This window comes from Balaenoptera physalus (assembly GCF_965194825.1).
Source record: "Balaenoptera physalus genome assembly, chromosome: 14".
NCBI classification, from domain to species: domain Eukaryota; kingdom Metazoa; phylum Chordata; class Mammalia; order Artiodactyla; family Balaenopteridae; genus Balaenoptera; species Balaenoptera physalus.
The window spans coordinates 80,568,259-80,584,338 of record NC_138893.1 but is presented as its reverse complement, the minus strand read 5'-3'; the positions used below and the strand labels follow the sequence as shown (position 1 = coordinate 80,584,338).

The 16,080-nt window shown below is 45.6% G+C and overlaps 1 protein-coding gene across 12 annotated transcripts in view; it reads right to left on the bottom strand.

Annotated features, from left to right (window-relative positions):
- KCNMA1 (potassium calcium-activated channel subfamily M alpha 1) overlaps nucleotides 1-16,080 on the bottom strand; it is a 751,400-nt gene that overhangs the window by 55,482 nt on the left and 679,838 nt on the right. The window lies entirely within an intron of this gene.

Sequence of the window (16,080 nt, the reverse complement as noted above, 5' to 3'; positions counted from 1 at the left end):
AAATAAATAAATAAATAAATAAGAGACGCACCTGGGCTTCCTTTAGAAATGTGGAACAGCCTCATATAACCCAATAAAAAGAAAGCCACTGTGAATTTATAATCACCTGAGGACCTATTAAAAGTAGGTTTATAGATTAAGTGTGAAACTTCAACCCTGACATTCTCATAATTTACTGTCCTTCCTTGTCATTAGAACCAGGGTTTGATTGATTTTCAAAATTTTTCCATTTCCTATGCCAATTAGGCCTTCTGAGACCTACCTGCCCCCACCTCCCTTGATCTCTCCCATGCACACTCCCCTGGTTTATTTCCTCTGCTCTTTCTGGATTGAGATGGTGTAAGGCTGGGGAACATGTAGACGTTCTTGAGTCAAAGGTCATTTCTCATATATACAGCATTTTCATAATGTCCATTATATACCATCCAAAATTCCTAGAAATCACCCTTAGGAGGCTGCCAGTCTATGGAGATTTAAGCTTAGTGAGTCCACAGCCCTGATATGAGGCTCACAGATGGTTATCTTTGGTAAAGGAGAGCCTAGGCCTGTGTTTCTCAACTTCGATTGCACCTTGGAATCCCTGATGCCTGCACCCTATGCCCAGAGTCTGATTTATTTGCTCTGGGATGCGGCCTGGGCATGGCAGGGTTTAAAAGTTCCCCAGTTGATTATAATGTGCAACTTAGGTGGAAAGCCACTGGTCTAGGTAAACTTCTTGAATGTGTATGCAAATATTTCTGCATACACCTATGGGGAGGTAAGGGAGGGACAGAGAGAAGATGCATCATTTTACTACGTATTTAAAAGGATCCAAAACCCCTTTCCCAATGAAGAACAAATCATTCCCAGGGCCTCAGGCTGAGGGCCAAAATTACTTTTTTTGAGGGAAAAAGAGGTAAAGGAGGGAGGCCAGGTGCCACCTACCATCTAGCTGGAGCAGCGTGAGCCCCACTCAGCCAGTAGCAACTCTGGATTGATGTCATTTCACCCAAACGTCAGGACTCCTGCCATAACCAACTGCCACAGAGCAGATGTGCGTGAGGTCTTCTGTCACTGAGCCGAGGCCTCTCCTTTCTGGTTCCTAGAAAGCTCCACTGAGTGGTACCACACTGGCCTGTCTACAGAGGGAAAATCCCAGTGGCCACTGTCAATCTGTCCCCATCCTTCCTCAACACTCTGTAGGCTTTTGTTAAGTCTCCCTCACCTGGATTGCTCACCTCCCAAAGGTGTCTTGGTTTCCACCATCATCTACTTCCCATGCATACCTAATGACAAGCTGAATCAACAGGAATTCTGGCTGCTGGGTACAAATGGCTAACCCTAACTTGTTCACTGTTATTTTGGGGGACCAAATGAAAGAAAATGGTAAAACTATCCAATATTAATAACAAAAAAGCTAATGTTGCTTGATCTCTAACTACACCCTAGGTAATAAGTGCTTTACATCCATCCACTCAGGGCTGCCATGTACGGTTACGAAGGTCGGACACTGAACAATAGCTCATCAAAGTGGGCATCACTCATACCATGGAATGATATATTTGCATATTTATTACAATGTTTTTATCCTAGCAGATGGTAGAAAAGCATACTGTTCAAACATAATCAGTATATTATGAGAATTCTTCAACAGACAGAAGTAAAGTATCTCAAAGAAAGGAGTGACTTTTTCTGACTCACGTAAAGGTACCATACAGACTAGAAAAAGCCCTATATCTCATTTATATCTCACAGAAGTTTGATGAGCCAGGTACAATTAGTATCCTCAGTGAGAAAACGGAGGCACAGAGAGGTTAAATAATTTGCCCAGGCCGAGTAGGTAGCAGAGCTGCATTCAAACCCAAGTTTTCAGTTCTAGAGCCCTCACACACCATGATTAACCTGAGTGCAAAATGCGATTTCTAAAGCCCTCGATGTTTTATAAAACCAATCTGTAGTCATCAGCTCCTTGGATTCACATACCATCCCTCAGGATATTTAGGTGGGGCTACTCTAACAAACCCCATTTCAGGGATGAAGAAATGAAATCAGAGAGTTTATCCAAAGTCAAATACCCCATGACTAACGTTAAGTAGGATTTAAAAGTTTGTCCCTTGACCCTACACGATGGTGTCATCCCTCTGACAGCCCCACTTGTGATTCACCATCATTAAGCAGAGCAACAAAACCCATCTGATTAACTGCCCCCGCCCAGGTGATAGAGCGCAATTCGCCAGCCCATGGCTGAGAGGAGTGAATGTCCATCTCCACGTGGCCAGGGAAGTGCTGAGGAACCATTCCAAGCCCCCTAGAGCAGAAAGCAGAGATGTTTTCTGTACATTATTGAACTCTGAAGGTCTCAATGCTATAGCCTCCTCAGGCCTTGGGCTGGTACTGTGCAATATACCTGTGACGAGGCCGGTAAAATGTTGAGGATCAGGAGCTATTAGCAAAGGTTAAGGGACTGGGATGATTGGCACTAGAGAACTCTTGGACAAGTCTGACCATGGCTCCTACTGACAACTTCAGCGTCTTCGATCTTTGGGACCCTTGCCCAGTACCCAGCTATCAAATGAATGGAGAGTGACTGAAGCCTGGAAGGAAAGGATGTGGTATTTAATAAAGGAACCAAACTGCTTCATCTCATTTGAGGGCAAACTAAGACAGAGCAGACTGCAAACAACAGATATGGGGATGAAACCATGTATTTGCTCACTCCACTAACCCCTACTAAGCATCTACTAGGTGTGAGGTGCTATGCTAAGCATTTAAGTATATTTCTGCCAGTTGGTGGGAGCGGGAAGGTCAGCAAGATGACAGAAAAGGCCATTCTTTGAGGGTCTATCCAAGTTAACAGTGACCTCACCTACAATCATTTCCTTTGACACCCTGAGATCCTTAAGTCCCTCAGCAATGTCATTAGTAGACACATAGCCAAGTGCCTGTCATGAATAAACTTGGCCTTTCCTGCTTGTGTGGCCTTCCTCACTCTGCCCCAGCCCTTTCCATCTGCCTGTAGCCCCTTTACTTACAATAATCATACCTATTTTCAAATTCAACTCCACTTACTCTGGAGCTACCCCCACCTCTGGACCACTGCAGCTCAAAGCAAATTCTGCCTTCTTATAACACACTGTGTGGTGACATCCATGTGGCACTTAAGAATATCCAGTAGTGGGCTTCCCTGGTGGCGCAGTGGTTGAGAATCTGCCTGCCAATGCAGGGGACACGGGTTCGAGCCCTGGCCTGGGAAGATCCCACATGCCGCGGAGCGACTAGGCCCGTGAGCCACAATTGCTGAGCCTGCGCGTCTGGAGCCTGTGCTCCGCAACAAGAGAGGCCGTGATAGTGAGAGGCCTGCGCACCGCGATGAAGAGTGGCCCCCACTTGCCGCAACTAGAGAAAGCCCTCGCACAGAAACGAAGACCCAACACAGCCATAAATAAATAAATAAATAAAATTTAAAAAAACAAAACAAAACTCCCAGAAAACTATGGAATCATCAAATGTTAGCTCTGGCCAGGTACTTTATAGGTCATCCAGGACAATAGTTATCTCCATCTTATTAAAAAACAAAACAAACCAACCAACAAACAAAAAACAGAGGCCCAGAGAGGAAAGGGGGTTTGCTTGAAAAAAAAAAAAAAAAAAGAATATCCAGTAGTAATTCTTTACAGGAGATATGTGATAAGACACTCCAGGACTACTATACTGCTTTTCCAGAACTGGGGGAATAAATTCCTCCAGAATTCCATGAAGTATAACCACTCATACCCTTAAATATTCTATCAATCCAGAACTATAGTCATTTATAAATCAGTTGGCTTCTTTGCAGGGCCATTTTTTTAAAAGGGAAATAAAGGTTTTAGGACTTCACATGAGTTTTCACCTGTAAAAGGAAGGGTAAAGACAAAAATACACTGGATGGTCTGTAAGCTCATTTGCTGGCTTGAGGCATGCGTGCTATCTTCATAGCATATGGATCACATTCATGCCTCAGCAAATTACAAATGACTCACACCATGCATTTTGCAAGGTACTCTGGAATGTTCCAGATCCCATATCGTTAAATATGTGCATTCAACTTGTGCCATACGACTTATTTTACACAGCTGTGTCACTTCTGCCTATCGATGTCCTTAGTGTCATGATGGCATGGACCATGGAAAGAGCAGGGACTAACCTCAGGCAACTTTCCTAAACTGACGCTCAGGAAAAGAGCTGTTGGATCCTTATCTGGAATCTCATCAGGGGCCTCAGAGAGTCTGTGGGATGACAAGATTTCTTTCACCTTCCTCTGCTTATACAACCGCACTTTCCTCCCACAGGACAATTTATCTGGACCATTTTTCTGAGCATAACATACAGCCTGAAGTCCTAGGCTTTGAGGGCTAGAGTGGTCTGTTCATTCTCTGTCTTCCACGGAAACTTCCACCTGGAAAGTGGGATGAGGAGATAAAACCTGGAAATATTTTATAAGTTTCTGAACAAAAGAAAGCAATATCTGAGTCTCAATCTTTCCACCCTCTTTTTGGCAGCTCCAAAATCAAGTCTATACTAACAGGGGGAGAAAAAGCTCAAGCAATTATACTGTTCAGAGGCAGCTAAGCAAAACTCTTCTCCCAACTCTGCTGTTGTTTGTCTGGTTGTCATAGCAATGAAGTCAGGGACCAAGAGGATCCTAGTGTCTCTGACTGCTCGGGTGGGGAGGGTAAGGGACCCACAAAACAGAGATGCCCAGAGACAAAAATATTCAAAACAAAGTCAGCCCTTGACTGCAAGAAGCAGTTTGGGAGTCTGGCATGCCTTGAGAGCTTTCCCTTCACTGAACGTTTGTCCCCAGGGATGCTTCCATGACCCTGAAAAGCAGATGTATAGATTCAGGCCCGTTTTCATCAGAATAACACTTGTTCTCTTTTATGTGGCAGACTGATGTAGTGAGAAAAGCACAAGGCTTTGGAAGCAGACAGTTTGGGGATCTGAGCTAAGAGACTTTGGACAAGTTGCTGAATTTTTCTGAGCCTCAGTTTTCTCATCTGTAAAATGGAGATAAGTCACCTCTGCCTGAGTAGCTTATCGGGGAGATTAAATGAAATATTGTCTATGAATGTGCCTGGTGCATGACTCACCTGAAGAAAAAGGGGGAATTATAATTTTTTAAAAGGAGCCTTAACTAGGCACATGAGCTTCGAGTAGCAGAGCAGCTTATGAAAGCCTGATGCTGGGACAATGAGCTCAGTCCCACCCCAACTCCACCCCACATCTGTTTTCTGTCTCTGAAGCTCAGATTTCCTCTCACTGCAGTTGTCCCAAGCTGGGCACAGCAGAAGTGAATTCTGCTAAGCAGGCCATTGGAAGGAATAGGTGATATTGTCCGTTTTTACTTTCTCTTCCCTAATCCATCCCCCTGGTTAGACCTCCATTTACGGAGGGCCTAAAAACCTCCATGGGTTCAGAAAGTAGCCCTCACTCTTCAGTCTCTTGTTACAGCTATTGTCGTGACGGTGGTTGCTTTTCCTTGTTTCCTTCACTGGGAATCTATTGCCAGACTAGTAGATGGCAGTCGTCAGAGCATCTCTCATGTGGTGAAATATGCTGTGTAGGAAAAAATCTCCCAAGTTGAAGTCATTTAGAAAACGGCTGCAATGGCTGCTTTGCTGAAATACAGCTACCTCACTGTGCTCAGATCCGTCTCATGATGTCTGCAGAAGAAACGGAACAGGGCAGACCCCTTTCTGTACCTGAGACCCGCTCGGAGCCCTAAGCCAGATTTTCTTTATTGTTTAGTAAGCTCTTTTAATGAAATGTACTCCTCTTATTATAGAGGACTGAAAATAAGATCTAAATCACAAACCAATAAAAGAAAGTTATTGGGCTGGGTATCTAAAGTTACTACCTAGAGGCTACTCCAGTGTGGTACTTATAAATCTCTAAACAGTTAAGTATAATTGTCTTTCTGGTTTTTGGGATGGAAGCCAACAGCCCTTTCAGTTACAACTGAAGAAAAATATTTTAGCGCTGAGCTTTGTTCGTTGGGTGGGTATAAAGAGGAATGACTTCTCCCCCACCACCGGCTCAGAATTGAGAGAGAATATTGTGGTAATGAAATGTTATATGGGAGCAGCTGAAAAAAGGCTTCTCTGATTTCAGGGAGGGACAATGTGTGTAGGATATGTGTATAGGTATGTTTGCAAATGAGAGCAGCCCGGGTGTGCAGGGGGTGAGGCTTGGGGGAGAGGAGGAAGGGAGAAAACTGGGAAGGGCAGGTGTTGAGGGGTGACATGGGAGTTGAAGATGGGGGTGGTCTGTCAAATTAATGGAAAAGCCAGATGTGCAGCTGCCCACCCCAATGCAGGCCGCTCCCCATCTTAGACACAAAGACAATGCCATTCTGGAAAGATGTGAAAGTTTCCACTAAAAGACCCATTTTGACCCCAATTTCACCAAACAGCAGAGCTCTCCCTCTGGAGTAAGAATGTAGATCTTCTAAAACACAGAGCTCTATGTCATCAGAATCAAGAAAATACCAGAGACCCTCAGTTGTAATGGACCACAGAACTCCTCTCATCTACTTTCCCCGCCGTCACAAAGGTCACGCCAGGATCTTCCATTTGGCAAACAGTCATGCGGTGATAGGACGCCCACTACATGTTTAGGCAGCCTTTCTTATGTGGGATTAATATCTGGTTTTCTGTAATCATTAGCCATCGATCCTGGTTTTGTTCAATGGAGCAGAAGATGGCCCTTTTGGTCCCCTAGCCCCGTTCTCTTAACCGCTGGGCAAGTGACACGTAGTCCAAGCATTTCCCCATTCTGGTCGCCCCCTTGGCAGCACTGCCTGTTTGTCAATGCCTTCCTTCAAATCTTCATAGATCTTGACACACTCCCTCTCAGACTGGCCAGGATGAAACGATCACTGCTCCAAATAAATTACACCTCTATCAGCAAGGTTTATCCAGCCTGTCTTGAGTAATTATTTGAAACTTAATGCTCAGCAGTCTTCATTCCATTCCATCCCATGGATTTTGTCCCAAAGTTCCAGTTTAGGAAGGCCCTTTTGAATCCTGACTTCTGTGATCCAATATAATTTAGAGATCTTAATTCACATGATCTCCCCCATACATAAAACAGAAGTCACATTTTCTTCCCTGAAACAGTAAAAGCTATCTCAGACTTCAGGATGTACCCTATGCCCCCAATTAATGCTGTCTCTCCAAGGACTACAGCCATACTTCCAAAGAAAAATGTCATTCCCTACTTGAGGCTCTTAACCTTTGTTGAAATTCAGACAAAGGAGAGCGTCTGCTTATATGTGGGCATCACTTAGTGTAACTGTGCCTGACGGTCACAGAGGGCTGTAGGAACTAAGGTGTGTGTGTGTGTGTGTACGTGTGTCTTGTGCTTGTGTGCCTGTTGGTGTGTTTATGTAAGTCCACTATAATTTTTTTAAACTTGTGGTTGTAAAGAGGCATAATATATAGACAAATTAATTTAGGGGAGGCAAGAGAAAGCAGGCAGCAGACATTTGTCCCAAAGTCTGAGACACATGCTCCTCCCTCCCCAGGAGCGTTGGGAACTCAGCTCAGCTGTGGCTCGGTGGCTCGTACCAATGGCTCCCTCTGTCCTTTCCAAGATGCTCCCCAGACTTCCGCCGTTCAACTCCCTTTCCTTATCCTCTCCCCTGAGGCTCTTCTCGGCCCCTAGAGCACGGGCAATGGGGCGGATCTCTAACTGTGACCCTCTCCTGGATTTAGGACTTCATTTCCACCCATCTGTTTTTTCAGGTTCACCTGGATTTTTCCACCAAGTCCATGCAGAAATGAATCATAACTGAAACCCAACACAACCAACACTGCTTCGTCCTGCAGCCAGCCCCTCCTCTCCGCAGGCTTCTTCCCACGAGCAGCCACTGTCGTCCATTACCGGGAAGGAAGCTCACGTTCACACAGTCTGTTTTACACCTACCCATCTTACCCTAGACCCTCCCCTTCTTTTTCCAGTTCCAGGTTCCTGGTCTCCTCCTGGGTAACCACTGTTCCTACCCAGTTTCCCTGCATTCTCTTCTTTCCCACTCCGAACAATGCTTCACTGGGCTGCCAGGTCAATCTTCCTAAAGTTCAGGTCCAATCCCATCACTCTCTTGCTTTGAAACCTTCCGTAGCTCTCTGGTGCCCACTGAATTACTTACAGCTTCCTAACTCACAGACTCATAAAAAATGATTTACAGCTTCCTAACTACAAAAAAGAAAAAGTTTCTCAATGCCCAACCCACACTTCAGCCTTCTGTCCCCCTGCTGCCTGACACACACACTGTGTTCCTGCCCAACTGTACTCACTGCTGTCCCTCAAACATGTCCCCATGTACCTCTGCCCCTTTTCCTCTGTTCTGCTCTCTGACTGCAGCCAGATCTGTTTGTTTCCAACTGCTGAAATCCTCTGCTTTTTTCCCAGAGTGTCTCTCAAACCCACTCTCTTTCTCTTCCTGTCCCTAGTGTTAGTCTCCAGAGATGGTAATTCTCCCATGGGAAGCAACCAGCATTCTGAAGCAGAGTTACTTATTTGCCTAGGAGGTTGCAAAGACCGGGAATGTGCTTTATGACCCCTGACTCCCCAGCAGTGTCTGCCGTGCACAGTCTGGGCACATGACAGATGCTTAGTAAATGTTCATGGAATTGGACTGACACCTTCAGGACAGGTAGCATGCATCAGATGAATGCAGAGCATATAACAGGAAAAAGAACAAGAGAGGAACCCTAACACCAGTATCCAAATTTAGCCCAGGCATGGATACACACCAGCGCCATCTTCTTGAAGAGACCCAGGGACTGGGAGGAACTCCGTGCTGGCTTTGAAGGTGGGCAGCGTTGCTGTTTAATAGCCGTGGAGTGCTGGCTCTCAGCCCTGCCACCTTTCAAAAGCTGTGGTCAAGAAGAAGGCCTGGGGCTTCCCTGGTGGCGCAGTGGTTGAGAATCTGCCTGCCAATGCAGGGGCTTCCCTGGTGGTGCAGTGGTTGAGAATCTGCCTGCCAATGCAGGGGACGCGGGTTCGAGCCCTGGTCTGGGAAGATCCCACATGCAGCGGAGCAACTAGGCCCGTGAGCCACAACTACTGAGCCTGCGCGTCTGGAGCCTGTGCTCCGCAACAAGAGAGGCCACGATAGTGAGAGGCCCGCGCACCGCGATGAAGAGTGGCCCCCGCTTGCCGCAACTGGAGAAGGCCCTCGCACAGAAACAAAGACCCAACACAGCCAAAAATAAATAAATAAATAATAATTAAAAATGAATATCTGCTTAAAAAAAAAAAAAAAAAGAAGAAGGCCTGTCCACAGGGCAACTAATATCCTTTACTTATCACCTTGAGACATATGACAGAAACAAGATGACAAACGTAGCCAGTTGGGCAAAAGTCAGAGCCTGGTTTCCCACTGCCTTCCCCTACCCCTTTTCTCCACTTAGGGATTTTCAGTATTGGGAAAGCTAATGATCAGCCACAAAAATATGAAAGGAAGAAGGTAGACCAACAGGTTTAAATAACAGAATTGTTATAAAGAAGCAAAATGATTTAAAGGTGAGGATTCCCAGGAAGCCAGGAAGACTCAGGTTAAAATGATTACTTAGCTTCTCAAAGCCTCAGTTTCTTCCTCTTTACAATCAAAATAATAACCCTCTTACTTCATACACGTCCTCTGAGGACCACCTTGGGCAGTGGTTCTCAACCCTGGCTGCACCTGGGAGCCATCAGGGAACTTCGAAAACTCCTGATGCCCGGGTTGTACCCCCTACCAGCTAAGTCACAACTGCTAAGGGGCAACCCAGGCGTTGATATTTTTTTAACATTTCTCAAGTGATTACAATGTGCAGGCAAGGGTGAAAACCGGTGATCTAAGAAACGTCTGTTGTCTTGGTTGACAAAATACCTACCACATAACAGCAGGAAACATTCATGAAGCGTAAGCATTATTATTATGGTTGCTGGTGGTGGTGCTGGTGGTGGTGCTGGTCATGGTAGTGGTGGTGGTGCTGGTGGCGAACAGATGGGCTCTGCTTTGGGCTCAGAGTCCTTGTGGAGAAGAACTGTTTTAGCGTGAACATGACCAAGATCTGTTCTGGCTCTGCAAGGAATATTTCATCCTCTGAGGTCATCACATCCTCTCTCTAATCAAACCTCCCACCCTTTGGCACTCTTTTACTCCACGTGCCCGTTCTTTGACCTCGCAGAGATTTATTTCTTGCTTCGTTTTTGGCCTCTCTGCCTAGAAGCCCCAACTCTGGTTTAACTTCTCCACCTACCGTCTTAGACCCTGGGACACTCATTTGAATATTCTCTCAACAGCACCACGGAATCCTTTGCCTCCTCCGAATCTCCATCCCAAGCTAAAGCCAAGTTCTAGTTTCTGTGCTTTTTTGCAAAGCACTGCAGAGAAAACTGCAGGGCAGTGCTGACTGGTTTTAGCATGGTTCCAACCCCAGCTGGTCCTCACCAATGCTCACGGTGCTTTCACCTACCTAAATCCAGTCCTTTCCTTATGTGGTTCCCATGGTGTCTGCTCTGAACCTTTACCACATCAGTTCCCTGTCCCAATTGGCCCACTTAACTCCTCAAGGAAAGCCAAGTTGGTTGCTTCATGAAGAAAGGAGGGGCCGTCAGACCGAACTTTCCTCCAGCTTCATCTTCCCCATCCAGCCCTCTGACTCAGAGGAACAAGGATCATTCCTTCTTTTTTAAAGGACACATCGTCTCTCCTGCTTCTCTCTGGTTCCTCCTTTATCGTTTAACAACTCTCTCCTGTAGCTTCAAACTTTGCCCCTCTATGGGGCTTCACCCTAGCCTACCATAGCCAACAAATATGGTGTATTTCTCCCTCTTCTAAAAACAAAAAGGAAATCCTTTCTTTGATGAGCTCCTCTGAAATATCCTATTTCTCTCCCTATCTGCACTTGAAAGAGTAATATAGGATCTCCAATTCTCACCTCCCATTAAGGTTTGAGTCCCCTGAATGCTCGCTTCTACTGGCAACAAGCTACTCAGCTGCTCTTGTTAAGATCACTGGGAACTTCCTGAGGGTCAAATGCACTGTTGCCATTTTTAGGCCCTCATCTACTTGACTTTTCTGCAGTATCTGACAGTGCTAATCACTGTTTCCTTTCAAATCAGTTCAGCCCAGCAAATTCTTCTGGCATGCCAACTCTGTGTCAGGTCCTGCGCTAGAGGGCCCGGGGACATGAAGATTAGCAAGATGAGGAAGAGTCTTTGCCTCTCAAAGAGCTCAGAGTCTGCTCAAGAAAACACACACAGCGAGAAATAATTAGGATACATCCTAGATCGCGACTCTGGAATTTATTCAACCCTCTTCTCCTTTACCTTCATACCACCCACTCCTACCCCCCAAAATCTGTGTCCTCAGCCCCTCTCACTGGATTCTCTTCTTCTGTTTGTCCCTTCAAGGTTGATGTTTCCCAAGGTTCCACAATGGCCCCTTTTCTCTTAGTTGCCCTGCCTTGTCTCCCTGGGAAATATCCACTCTCAAGGCCCATACACTGTCCATCACCAACGACCTCCGAATCTATAGCTTCAAACCTAACTTTATCCCTGTAACCACATGTTCTTATTTCTCACTGGATATTCTCCAGAAAATTTCAACTCAAATGAACCAGGACCTAATTGTTTTACCTTCTGCCCCAAGCTCGTTTCTCCTCCTGGGTCCTTTGTGAACTTAATCATTTTTACATCCACCCCGTGGCCAACCTCGAAACACTTTCCCAATTCCTCACCCTTGCTCATCCATACCTCCTTCCCACCAACTAGTCTTCAACAGCTATTCTCTCTATTTCAAATCTATCTCAATTTCTGTCTTGTCCTCACAACTAACATCACTAAGTTGTCCTGTCAGCCCTCATCTCATCCCTTCTAGTCCACTGCAGTAGTCTTCTCATATAGCTCATGCCACCATCTCTTTCCACCTCTAAACCATGCTCATATTTTTGTCTGCTATCTTTCTCAAAGATGGATTTAATCATCATCTTCCTATAAATCCAAACCCTTAGCAAGGCAGTAAGCCTATACTCTAGACCTGCACTGTCCAATATGGTAGCCATTTGTGTCCTGCGTGCTATAGTGCCTGACACATAGTGGTCACTCACTTATTCCTCTTTCTTTCCCTTAAGACTTATCCTTACTGGAAGGTTAAGCAGGAAGAAACTATAAATGCTCATTTCATAACTCAATATAAAAGCATAATGGCAAAAAACTAAAAATAGAACTACCACATGATCCAGTAATTCCACTCCTGGCTATATATCTGAAGAAATCGAAAACACTAATTCAAAAACATACATGCACCCCAATGTTCATAGCAGCATTATTTACAATAGTCAAGATATGAAAGCAACCTAAGTGTTCATCAATAGATGAGTAGGTAGAGAAGATGTGGCATATATACACATACACACACACACACGCACACACAAATATTAGCCACAAAAAAGGATGAAATTCTGCTATTTGCAACAACATGGTTGGACCTAGAAGGTATTATGCTCAGTGAAATAAGTCAGACAAAGGCAAATACTCTATGTTATCACTTATATGTGGAATGTAAAAAATAAAACAAGTGAATGTATGTAACAAAACAGAAACGGACCCACAGATATAGAGAACAAACCAGTGGTTACCAGTCAGGAGAGGGAAGGGAAAAGGACAAGATAGGGGTAGGGGATTAAAGATACAAACTTTTGATACTATGTATAAAATAAATAAGCTACAAGGGATACACTGTACAGCACAGGGAATATAGCCAATATTTTATAATAACTTTAAATGGTGCCTAATCTATAAAAATATTGAATCACTCACTATGTTATACACCCGAAACTAATATAACATTGTAAATCAACCATCATACTTCAACAACAAAAAAAGCATAATGGGAAATTCAATCGCATGAGCCTTCCTTTCAGGTTCTAATTCAAGTGGCTCTCTGAGAATAGACCCTTCCTCCCTCTGTTCACCCGCCTTTCCAAGATCTGACTCAGTTCTTGTCTTTTCGAACCACAGGGAGAGAGTCTGGCAAGAGCCACCGTTGTACCAGCTGATTTAAATTGAAATGTTTTCCCCAGATAAATGCGTGCTAAATAATACACCAGCTCTCCAGCCAAAGGGAAGTGACAGGCGCTCTGTAAATAAAGGCACTTAGTTGCTGGTAAAGAGCTGTAAAGTGGTTCTGAGCTGATGTTTGCTGACCAGCAAGAAGTGGCTTCACCTGCTTTATATAATTGTCACTGCAGTCTTGCCTGCTGTATATTAAAACTGCATCTCATAGACCCAACTGTCACATCGGATATACCATCCAGCATGGGGTATGCCACCTTTCTCTGTAATTGTTTTTGACAATCAGCCATCACATTTCAGATCTTTTCAGAAAGTATCTGGTCCAGAATCCCTAGGCTGGGCCAGTCCTGACACCATGTGGGCTAGAACAGTGACACTAAAAGGGAATGTGAAAAGACAAGAGGGAAAAGAGGTTTTGTGAGTCTAGGAGAGCAAATAACATGCAGTGGCAAGTGTCTGAACACAAATCCCAGTGAAGGCTCTACCTCCTCAATGTTAAGACACATTTTCTTGTTTCATTTCATGTTAGAACAACTCGCCATAAGTTTGCATGAATACTCTGGCCCAAGAGTACACACATCCGTCCTGGGGCCACAGTTCTGTCCTGCTGTGTTCTGGAGAGATGGTAACAGAGCTCTTGAGACAAAACAAAGGAATGGGTTTCATAAGGACTACAGAATAAAGAGTGATGAAAGGTGGGGTGTCAGTGGCCAGAAATCTCTGTAGTTACCTCTCATGGGGAAGTTAGATTTGTTCCCCGAAGTGAAAATAGTAAGACGAAATCCATTTTGTATTCCGTAATTCCAATCCACTTGGAGTTTGGTCATGCCAAATGCCCAGATGAAGGGTGACAGAAGTATCTGAGGACAGTGGGCGTTCCGGTGGGTCACAAGGGTCTCAAGGAGGGGGAGCAGCCGGGAATCTCAGCTCGTCCATCTGACCCCACGGACTGGGACGAACCTGAGGCGTGGGCTGTACAGCGAGCAGCCAGAGGTGAACTTACAACGCTCACCCACTGGGGAGGAAGCAACCTCCCGTGTTGATGGCCGCCACTGGACCACTGCTTTTTGGAAGGTCAGAGTGTCACCAAAGGGGAGTATTAGAAACCAAGGACAAGAGAGGAACAGACAGAGTAAGAAAATGATGGGAAATATGGACTCAGTGGGGCTACAGCTTCAACAGTCTCTCATTGAGAGCCAAACAGAATGCTTGCTGGCTACTGGGGGATGTACACTCCACTCCACTCCAATGCCAACCAGAAGTCTCTGAAAACCACCACTGGCCATAGGGCACATCCTCTGCCCCTTCTGGGGTGTGTGTGTGTGTGTGTGTGTGTGTGTGTGTACAAAATAAGAGCCCTTTTTTTTTTTTGCAGGAAAAAATGAATTCTCTTTTCCTTTCTTCCTTCTCTCCCTCCAAGACCTACTATTCTTGCTTATTCCTGTGATAAAAACAGTAAAGAAGGCTTTTGAGAATCGAGTAAGTGTTTGAAGAGGGGAGGGGAAGCATTTTTTTTACCAGTTTGGCCATCAAAAGGATCTGACAGGCTGGGATAAGGTTTAAGAGAGCTGGAAGGAACACCTATGTCGGATGCATATGTGACTATATTATATGTTGAGATTCTAATCTAGGACCTTGAAAATCACGATTATTGAATTGCGAGGAAACAGGCATGCTGGGGAAAGGGAGTCTTTTCCTGCCCCTCCACCCCCTATTCGGTTCCATCTCCACCTGGAGGGAGCACTTCCCCTGCTTCTACTTCTTTCCATTCCCTCTGCTAGCTCCTGCCAGGAGACGAGGCGCATCTAATGGGGTTGGTCAGTGCGTTCACTGGACCCAGTGTTGTTAGCGTAAAGATTTATTGTGCCTTAAAGCAGTGCACACGAATCACCTGCGGACGCTGTTAGGATGCAGATTCTGACCCGGTAGGTCTGTGTGGCATGAGAGTCTACATTTCTAACAGTCCCTGGGTGATGCCCATGCTGGGGTGTGGTTGGGAAGACATACAGTGAAGATCAAGTACTTAGGAGCAGGAACCGAAAGCTAGCTTGCCTCTTCCCCCTCCAAGAAGGCCAGCTAACTGTCTCCTCCCATCCTTTGTCACCTAGGCTCCCGGAGCAGGTCGTGCAGGACGCAGGAAAGAGTTAAGGCTCCTTTCTTAGGGCCTCGGCGCATGCTCTGTCCTGCGGGCACCGCTGAGCAAATGGAGACCAAGATTTAGATTTGGGGGGGAGGCAGAGGAGGCTGGAGTGGAGATGTCAAAACCAAGCTTCAGGCTGTATCAGCCAGGGTTATGTCAAGAATAGAAGCCACTCTATTCCAGGTACGATGAAAATTAGAGGTTGACACAGCCATGGGCAGGGCTGGAGGAGCAAAAGTCGAAGAGGCCACCATTAGCCATTTCACTTGCAGCACCAAGGGGAAGGTTCTCTTGAACTTCACCAGAAGGTGCTGTGAACCTCAGGACCCTCAGGGAAGCCCACACACCAGTCTCCATCTCTAGCAGCAAAGCCAGTGGTTCTCAAAGCTTCCCCTGAGAGCTGCTTTGAACTCTGCAGCTGCCTCCAAAAATCAAGACCTGTTTTTCTCTCCACTTTCCAGACCTCGCCCTAGTGCCCTTCTCTCATTGGCAGACTCCAGCCCAGAACCAGGCAGAGAAGGGGCTTCTAGAAACTATTGTTTCTGGCTTCGCTGCAACGTCGAGGGGACCTTAGAAGGAGGTGGTAGTCATGCTGAGTTGGCAAAAGATAATGTAGCACGTAGGTCTAGGCGGCAGGATCGAGCTGAGCTTTATCATATCAGTAAGATGGTGCTTCATAGCCCAGCAGCCATAGTGTTTGTGGACTGTACGCCCTCTATCTTTACTCTTGGAATGATGGCATTCAGGTCCCTATCAGGCACCCAATGCCACCTATCCAGTAGACCGCCTATGACAATGATCCTACAGTTCATGGCAAACCCACACAGAGGTGTTACTCGGCGGAAAATGCTTCA